Raw genomic sequence first — 10,340 nt, 5'->3', positions numbered from 1 at the left:
GAATGGAACAAGACACCAAAGCTTATGTTGAAAAATGTGATAAATGTCAACGCTATGCACCATTGATACATCAACTGGCAGAGCCATTGCACTCAGTTCTGTCACCATGGCCGTTCATGAAGTGGGAAATGGATATCATCAATACACTGCTCCCGGCCCCCGGTAAGGTAAGATTTCTTTTGATTTTAACTCACTATTTTTCTAAGTGGGTTGAAGCAGGTCCTTATTAGAAGATTGGCGAACATGAAGTGGTATACTTCTTGTGGGAGAACATTATTTGCAGATTTGGGATACCAAAAGAGATAGCTTGCGACAACGGACCATAATTTATAGGAGGAAAGGTCACAAAGTTCCTCGAAAACTTGAAAATCAAGAGGATCACATCATCACCCTATCATCCAACGCAGACGGCCAAGCAGAATCAACGAACAAGGTGATTATACAAAATCTTAAAAAGAGATTGGGAGCAGCTAAAGGAAAACGAAATGAAGAGATGCCAGGTGTACTATAGGCATACCGAATAACAACCAAATCGTGCACGGGGGAGACTCCTTTTTATCTTGTGTACGGGCAGAAGCCTTGATCCCGGTGGAAGTAAGTGATCCTACCCTAAGGTACTTCCGATCAAACTAAGAAGCACAAAATGAAGGAATGTTAGTCAATTTGGAGATGCTCGACGAATGCAGGGACTTGGCGCATATAAGGATGACAGCCCAAAAAACAGAGAATAGAGAGATAGTATAATTGAAGAGCCAACTTCCACTATTTCAAAGTAGGAGACTTGGTTTTAAGGAAAGTGACTCAAAACATCTAGGAACTAAACATGTGGAAGCTAGGTCCAACATGGGAGGCCCCTACTGGGTTTCAACTATCACCGAAAAAGGGTCATACGAGTTAGAGAATCAAGATGGAGAAAAGTTGCCAAGCAATTGGAATGTGGCACGCCTCAAAAGATACTATTGCTGATGACCATCACCTACACTAAAAATATGTGCTGGACTCTTTTTTCCTTCGTCCAGTTTTTGTCCCAATTGGGTTTTTCTGGTAAGGTTTTTAATGAGGCAGCAACGAAAAACATACTACGAAGAAAGTTTCAGCAATAACAAATAAGACCTTTAAATGACAAGACACACAAGCAAATAACCACTACAGAGCGATTAGTTAGTCTTTTACTCGATAACAAAGTTCCTACTGGGAAGTTAAGTTTGCTATCGAATAGAGATTACCTAACCATTCATAAGTGAAAGCCAATGGGGGATTGTTAGATAATCTTTGGCTTGATAGCATAAATTCCTAAGAGGAAGCAAAGTTTGTTACCAATATGAGCACGTGATTTTTGCCCTATAGGAATTACTCCCATAAAATCTAAGAAAATAACTTTTTCTCAATTTTTTGCAATTTTATAGGATTTTCTGAGAATTTGTATTAATTGTTTGCATTTTGTGCATGTTTGATTTTTATTAAAATCATAAAATACAAAAATACCATGCATTGCATTTAGGTTGTAGTTTTATATTTTAGGATTAATTAGTTAATTATTTGTGTTATTAAAAAGGAAAATCAGAAAAATGACCCATTTTACATTTTAATTATCAGATTATTGATTTTTCTTTTTTGATTTAGGACTTAGGAATTTTACAAAGTTTAGGAAGTTGGTTATTTTTTAAAATTTAGATTAATTTAGGTTTTTTATTTAGGATTTTTTATTAAAGAAAAAAATAAAGGAATTCGAAATTGGAAAAGGGGGGTCTAAATCCAATTGGGCCATGTTTTAAATTAACCCAATTCCCCAATAAGCGCAATTACCAAACCTGCCAAGCCTCCTCAACCAGCCCTTAGCCGCCCTTCTCCAGCCCAAAACCCACGTCTCGACCTGTCTTACCCGCCCTACTCCCCCTTAATATATAAGCTCATTTATAATATTTCCCTAAAGTAAACCCTAATCCTAAAAAAACCAACAGCGGCGCTCCAACACTGCACACCTTCTCCCTCGCCCGAACTTGGTTCTAACTGCATGAAACTCAGACGAGTTCACTCTCACGGGTCCCATCCCTCCATGTCACCCTAATCCTAACGGATTTCTGACAAAAAATGAGAATATTCCCTCAAATTTGCACGATATTTTTGTATTCTGGACAATTTGTTGGATGAATGGGAGCCATGGATGGATGAAAATCAATCCACGCCTTCCATTTGTCCCTAAAATCGTTTACAAACAGAGGAGGTTTTTGGATTTTTGAGAGAGGCTTAGAGATTTTTGAGTTTGGTATATAAGGTAAGTTTTCTTTGTTTAAGGGGAGGACAATTTTTGAAGGGGAATTTTTAGGTTTTTTTTCGGAGAAAGATTTTGGGAAAGAGATTTTTGGAAAGGAAATTAGGGTTCTGGATTTTAACTCCAATTTTCTTTCCTTCTTGGATTCTAGTTGGTTATTAGAAGAAAGAAACAAAAATTTATTCTAGTTTTTGATTTCCGATTTCACATTTAAGAGGAAAAGAAATAAAACAAAAATAGTTCAACTCTTTCTTTGACTGTTTTTTTTTTCGGATAGCAAGTTTGGGATTTTTTTTGGTTCCAAAAATGGTGGTCGTTTGAATTTCTGGTTGCTGTTCGATATCGAGCTCGTGGTTCCTATTGTGATCTAGCTGTTTTGTTTTTCTTGTTTGGAGTTTGGTAGTCGAAGCGTTGTCGATGATTTCTAGGAAGAAGTTTGCATCTTTCAGGTTCTTGTCTTATCTTCTCCTCCCGTTTGATGTATTATTAAAATGATAATGAAATTTTTGGATTAAAACAAACTAAATGCCTAGAATCTGTCAGCTTTTGAAATGATGAATGTGCTCTGTTTTAAGTCCTTTGGGGCACGTCTTGCCCTGCTGAGATTAAGAGTGAGTTAAATCTCGGAATTTTCTTCGTAATATTTTCTATTTGGTCTCAGCCTCATTCATTTGGTTTAAGATACCGGAGTTACATATTATTATTTCTGTTTGAGATCTGATCCCTTTAGGTTATGTTGCCATTGAATCAAATGTGTTATTATTTTCAAACAGAGATATCAAATGGATTTAAATGGCTTGCTGGTATGACCTTTGGATGAATTTTCTGTATATTTTAAACTGGACCTCAGTTGAATTGTTATTTGAGTTATCAATGTCTTTATTTGTGATCTTTGCCGGAGTTGCATTTTGTTATTTGCGCTTAAGCTTTGGTCCCTTTGGTTTGTGTTGCCTCTGAGATAAATAGGCTATTGTGCTCATCATCTCTGGAGATGAATCTGGTTTGATTTAAATGGTTTGTTTGGTATGATCTTTGATGGACTTTTCTATGTGTTTTAAAATGAACCTCATTTGAATTATTAGAGTCCTTTTCGTGTTTAACTTTTGAGTGCTCCAAGTTAAGACATTATTTATGCTTAGTTAGTTTTAAGTGTTTCTCATTGCTAGTTTGCTTTAAGTGTGTCTGTTCCCGCTGGATTCCATGCATTTAGGCGATTAGAAATTCATTCTTACTCAATGTTAATCATAAAGTTTTTTGGGCAAATCTTAAGGTTATATCACATTTGATACATTTGATAAATTAATCTCACGTCATTTCTGTTGAAGACATGATGTTTCAATTGGATTCTTTTTTATTTAGAGGCTGAATTTATTCGTTCAAAGGGTAATATAACGTTCTGGAATTGTCAACCATGTGCTACTACTTCAGTGATAAGTTTTGGTTTGTTTGAAGCTTAGAACTAATAGGGACATTAGGGGGTCAGTGATACAATCGGGATTTTAAATGCAACTTTTATCATATTTTAGTCCACCCTTCTGCTTTTATTTTTATTATCTTGTTTCATTTTCTTTTCTCCTATGTGTGTTAATTGCTCGTTCCTATTTTGATATGTATGGATGATTGAATGAATTGTTGGGGTCGTGGGATTGGGGAACGACCAAAGCCTATAGCTTTTACTAAGTTTAAATCAGTTTTAAATAAGAACATCCTTAGTTTGCTTTAGTTTAATATTTCTTTAGTTTAATATTTTTCCTTTAATAAAACTGAGGCGTGCCATTCACACATTTGAATCATCTAATCTATGGCCCTCATATTAATTGTCTTAACTAGTGTAAAAATGCCTTGAATTTTTGTAGTTTGCTTTAGGCATGTAATTAAAACATCACAATTATGGGTACGGTTCCCCATGACGTAGTTGTGATACTTAATTTCAAAATAGCTTTAAATATGAATATCCGCGGTTGAATGGTTTTCCTTTAATAAAATTTAGGTGTGATATACAATCACCTAGTCTATGGCCCTCACATCGATATCTTAATTAGTGTAGAAAATACCTTGAAATCTCGTAGTTTGCTTTAGGCGCGTTAATTAAATAATTATCATAGCTACGGGTACAGTTCCCGTAACGTAGTTATGATGTTTAATTTCTAAAATTTGGGGGTACATTTATGTGACCGACCACACTATAATCTTTGTTTAATAAAATCAACACGTTGTAGATCGTGGGTACGGTTCCCATGACATGATTCACAACGTGTAATTAAATAAATATTAGTATAATAATTGGTTTATTAAAGCGGTTAAAAGGGATAAAACGCACATAGGTTTCAAGGATATTTTAAAAATCAAATAAATAGGCCAATATTAACAGTTGAGCGGTCGTGCTAAAACCATGGAACCCGGAATGCCTAACACCTTCTCCCGGGTTAACGGAATTCCTTACCCAGATTTCTGTATTCGCAGACCATAAACAAGAGTCAACTTCCTCAATTCGGTATTCTAAACCAGTGACTTGGGACACCATAAATTAATTCAAGTGGCGACTCTTAATTTAAATAAAATAATCCCGCTTCGTTTGTCACTTTAATTGAAAAAAACTCCCCTATAATCCCTTTTCGGGGTGAGGAAAAAGGAGGTGTGACAATCAAATTGAAGATTATCTAGAAATTCACTAGTGGAATCCTCGAAGGTGTAAAACTTCTAGTGTTCACATTCGCATTCTTCGCATTCGAACACTAGGGGAAATGATATGAGGATACGACAACAATACGAAACCGGAAACATAGTTGTATCATCGGGACCGAGAACTGCACGACCAGCCCTATATAAACAGGTTGTACAAGTTAGCCACAAGAAATGATAATTTCTTTTTATTACAATGAATGCTTATGTACTTTTGAAAATAGAAAGAATAAAGTAAAGTCCTTTTATTTATATCTTGTTTCTTGTCTGAATGATGAATCAATTTTATTATTTGAAAGTTACACAAGTACTTCAAATGCTAGTGCCGTAATGAACAAGAGATTTCCTCTTCAAGAGCACCGTAAACATAAGAGGGCCCTCTCTTATAAAACCCTCACGTTAAAGGGTTGATTTCAGAAGAATTTATGCTACCAAACGCTTTCTGGGAAAAATACAACCAAAGCCTTACACAATCAGACACAAAAAACAAATATGCGCAAACCCTATCTTATGAAAACCCTCACGTTAAAGAGTTGATTTAGGAAGAACTTATGCCCGAAATCCAAATGCTTTCGGGGGGAAAATACACCCAAAACCTTGCATAATTAGATGCAAAAAGTAAACTTGCGCAAATATTTAAACAAAAGTACGCAGAAAGAATAACTTATACAGAAAAGTGTTATTATTTACAATAGGTGTGCCAAACAACACAAGTACAAAAGTTCGAAAAGGAAAGCAATAAACTAAGTTGCTGCATCTCCGGAACTCGGATAAAGAGAAATACCTACGCCCCAAGAGAAATGGGCAGATCCGCCGGTGGTTCAATATTTTAGCCTTTCGGTTCCACTTCAGTTCCCGAGAACTCAGAACTGGAACAATAAGAATCGGTAGCATCATGCTGGGCCAGTAGACCTCTTTTTGCAGCTAACTCCAGCTCACTGGGCCTTGCGATTTCGGCATCAAAGTCAATGACACCCACTTTAGATTCTTCCAAGGTTTTTCTCCTCATGCTATACATAGAATGTGTTTTCTCAACAATGAGGGAAGCCGCTCGGCACTGAATTTCTTCTTTAAGTTGGTCAACCTTGGCAGAAATATTGTCCCCCGCGGATCTAGTGGCCCAGAGGCTAATATCAAGGTTAAGAACAATTGAGCTAAAAACCTTGTTATGTTCCATGACCTTCTTATTCCTTTCCTCCAACCGGGCATACTTCTTCTCATCAACATCATTTTCTTTAGTTTTGGAGTGTAAGACTGCCTCCAGGTTGTTTCATTTTTCTGTGGAAGCAGCCTTACGATCGAATGCAGAAAGAATGGCATTTTGAACCTCAGTCCATTGGGCCTTAGCTTCTTCAAATTGCACCTTTAACTGGGCGGTCTCTTTTCCAAGGGTTACTACATCTTGCTCACTTTGCTACAACCGAGCCTCCAACTCTACAACCTCAGCTGCCCGTGCTTCTAGTTCTGAGAGACTGAGCGGTGGTTTGATCTCTATCGGCCAACAGCTGACCCCGCTCGGAGGTAAGTTCCTCCTTATCACGGATCAACCTCTGAAGGCCCTCGGAAGCAAGGAAATTGGCCTGCAAAATAAAAATGCAAACTCAAAAACCTGCCATAACAAGATAGAAGAAACAATCAAGATCGTTGTGCATAGAATTATTCAACAAACAGTCTCAAGAAAGAGTTTGCACTTTATTCCTATCTTTTTTTGAAGCTAAAGGCTTTAGATAGTTAGCAAGTTTCACCGGCCGGGATAACAGATGACATCCGGTAGAAATCAAGAGAGTAACGCTCCTCCTCATTTGAGGATCTTCTGAAGGGGCAGTATAATTTTTCCCCAGGTTCCCATGAACCGAGGAAGAGGAATGTCATCATCTTGCGCAACTAAAGCCGGTGGAGATAATGTAGCAGTTGCTGGTGGAAGAAACGGAGTTGGTGAAGAAGGAGATGCAACTGATGGCATTGAAGGATGAGAAGTGATTACGGCAAGCGTAGTACTGGTTGTTGGTTGCTCATTAACCGAAGATGACAAGGACCCGATACTTAGCATCACAATACCAGGTATGGTGACTGGGACTCAAAAACGAGATTTGGCATTTTCTAACATGTCAAACTCCCCCTAGAGGGCCAAGGCATCATCCTCGATTGATGTAACTAACTCAACAAATTGAGCATTCTATTGAATTGATGAAGGTCGTCATTTTCTATGTAGAGAAGCTCCCTCATCATTAGATTCTCCATTATCATCAATAACCACGGTGTATATGGCCAGCTCGGGCATGACGCTCAACACCATAAGACGACTCGAGCATGACACTCCTTGCCCTTTTATTTTTTCCCCGGCCACAAAAGAATGCCTCTTTTTTGGTTGCTTGTTCTCCAATCGGGGACTCCGAAAAGAAGCACTTGCATCAGAAGAAAGCCTAGAGATGCCTGCTCAAGTAAATGCCTCACCGCATCAGCGGGAGTATCCAAAACATCCTCCCCAGGAACGACAACCGAGCCCTGGAGTAGACCTGAATTCAACAAAGGAAAATGGGTTAATCAGCTTCCTTATACGAGAGGAAGACATCAAGTTGAGTTTAACCTACCATGATTTTTGGCCTTCCACCCGTAGTTGAGGGCCAAATCTTTCCATGTGCAGGTGTCGGGCATAGTAACATCCAAAAAATTTTGAACCTACTAGTCCAAGCCTCAACCCTAGGTGGTACCCACCAAGTCGCTGAAATAAGAAAAAGAAGAAGGGTTAATAACGATATGAGGCTATCTTTAATGAAAGAAAAGACAAATGGTGAACTTACGAGTGCAGTTCCATAATTTCGGAAAGGATGAAGTCGTGGTCGGAATGATGTCATTTGTAGCAACTACAACGAGCTATTCCATCCACCCACGATCATTGTCATCATCCATGCTAGATAGCAGAGCACGGTGTCCACGCTTGTTGAAATTTATCATTCCCCTATGTAAGATCTTGGGGGAATAGATATTCATCAACCGAGCTAGGGTTAGCTCCTTTCCCATCTCCTAGCACAGGCACCGAAGAAAAGCGATTGTCCTCTATACAGAAGGACTTACTTGCGCCAGACATACCTGGTAACAGATGCAGAACTCCACGATGATGGAGTCGAGCTCTCCACTTAAAGAGAACAGCCCTAAAGTGAAGAGATACGTATAAAAATACATAAACCCTTCTTGGGTAAGGTTACCCGCTCCTCCAGATCAGGAGCGATAATGTCTAGATCTTGGCAATGACAGTCTTCCTTCACATCAGGAATACTGGAAGGATAAATGGAAGAAGGGTATCTGCCAACGACCCAAGTGCGAGGATTTGAAGTAGGGAACTTCTCTTCGAAGTCCTTGGTTGTGATAAGACTTCTTGGGATGATGGTGCTCACCGTAGGAGGAGTGGCCTCATCGTCTTTACCTTTGTTTTTGAGGAACTAGAGTGTTTGGATAAAGAAGCTATTTTTTGTCGAAAATGGAGGAAAGTTCTCTCAAGAAGAAGATCAAATAAGGGTTGAAGACAAAGTACAAAGTTGAGTAAAGAGGGTTTGAGAAAATTCGATAGATTAAGAAGTGTAAATGAAGGAGTTTGATGTGTGTAAGCAAAGAAATATACGGCTAAAATTGTGTCTATAATTACCTCGATAACCGGCAAAAGTGATACTGAATCATGGGGTGACGCTTCTTCAGTGCATTAAATGCAGAGAGACGTGCATCTAATAAACCGTCAGAAACTTTTCAGAGAGGGTCATAGAATTTCCCGCCAAGAAATATATCTCTACCAACTTTCCAGTGACACAATGTTATGCCACCAGAAAGCAGGGAACTGTCTCTATGGGGTAAAATATGTTCATATTTAATGATCATATGAGAAAGTGATACGTGGAACCAAAGACAAGTTGAACCCAAGGGCAATGACCTCACTTGTCTTCGGAAAGAATGGTCTTCATAAAGACAAAATAAATGTCTGCCGCCTGGTATCATTAAATGAAGAATATTCCATAACATTAAGTGCATGATCCGTTATAGAGAACATGACATTCACTGCCCACCATTACACATTCTTTAATGGCCCTCATAATTGTCATTTACGTGGGGCTTGATCCTAGGATCTTGTTTCCTAGGTGGAGCTATAAATAGTGAGCTCTTCCATCATTGTAAGGACACAAATTTTTTGACAAGCATATACTATACTTCATCAAAAGCTCAAATAACATTTTAATTTCTTGCTTATTTGCACTGTCACGACCCGGAATTTCCACCATTGGGACCGTGATGACGCCTAACATTTCACCTGCTACGCAAGCCAATATTAGAACAATTTATCCTTTTTAACGGTTTAAAATTAAATAATGAAGAAGAATTGATTTAGCTGCAATAATCCAAAGTATAAATGCGGAAGCTAAAACTGACAAACATATGCTATAAATCCCTGAACCCAGTGTCACAAGTGCATGAGCTACTAGAGTAATACATATAAGGGTATGAAATAAATACAAAGCTGTCTAAATGAAAATACACAGCTAAATAGAAAGGGGAAGGGGACTCCAGGAGCTGCGGGCACTGTTCAGCCGTATCTCAAGTGTCCGCAATTGTCCAATCCGAGCATGCTAATAACCACTGCTGGGACCAAATCAAAAATCTACACAAAAGGTGCAGAGTGTAGTTTGAGTAGAACCGATCTCATCTACTCTGTAAGTGTCGAGCCTAACCTCAGCGAAATAGTGACGAGGCTGAGGTGGGTCACTTGCACTAAAACCTGTACATAGTATATAATAAAGGCAGGAAAAGGAAATATGGAACAAGATAAAAAAGTCAATCTGAAAATAGCAGCTACAACCTTAAGGAATAAACCGGTGTCATTCAGAATTACCAATCCTTAGAGTTTCAAATAACAATATTGAAAAACAACACAACTCGAGAAATGGAAACACATAGGTTATTGCGGCGCGCAACCCGATCCCACCAGACAACACAAAATCCTCCCTTATTTCACTGTAATAACATTAACAACATCAAATAATATATAGATATATTTCGGCACGCAACCCGATCCAACTATATAACGATATCAATATCATAATTCACCATTATTTCACTGTAATAATCCGCCCTTATTCCACCTATTCCGGCACGCAACCCGATCCCACCGTACGGTTACGAATTCTCCCTTATTCCACCATATTAACACACCCTTATTACACCTGTTGCGGCATGCAACCCGATCCCACCATATAAGTACCAAATACTCAATGTGCACAGTCAAATTAACAGTCAAACCATGAACCTTTACGATCAATAAATACCAAAAATAAAATCTTATAAAATATAGGAATCTACACAAGTAATACTACACAGTGAGACCAATCCAGTAATTAAAAAT

The sequence above is a fragment of the Nicotiana sylvestris genome, chromosome 5 (genome assembly GCF_000393655.2).
Source record: "Nicotiana sylvestris chromosome 5, ASM39365v2, whole genome shotgun sequence".
NCBI lineage: Eukaryota > Viridiplantae > Streptophyta > Magnoliopsida > Solanales > Solanaceae > Nicotiana > Nicotiana sylvestris.
Note: the sequence above shows the minus strand (reverse complement) of the source record.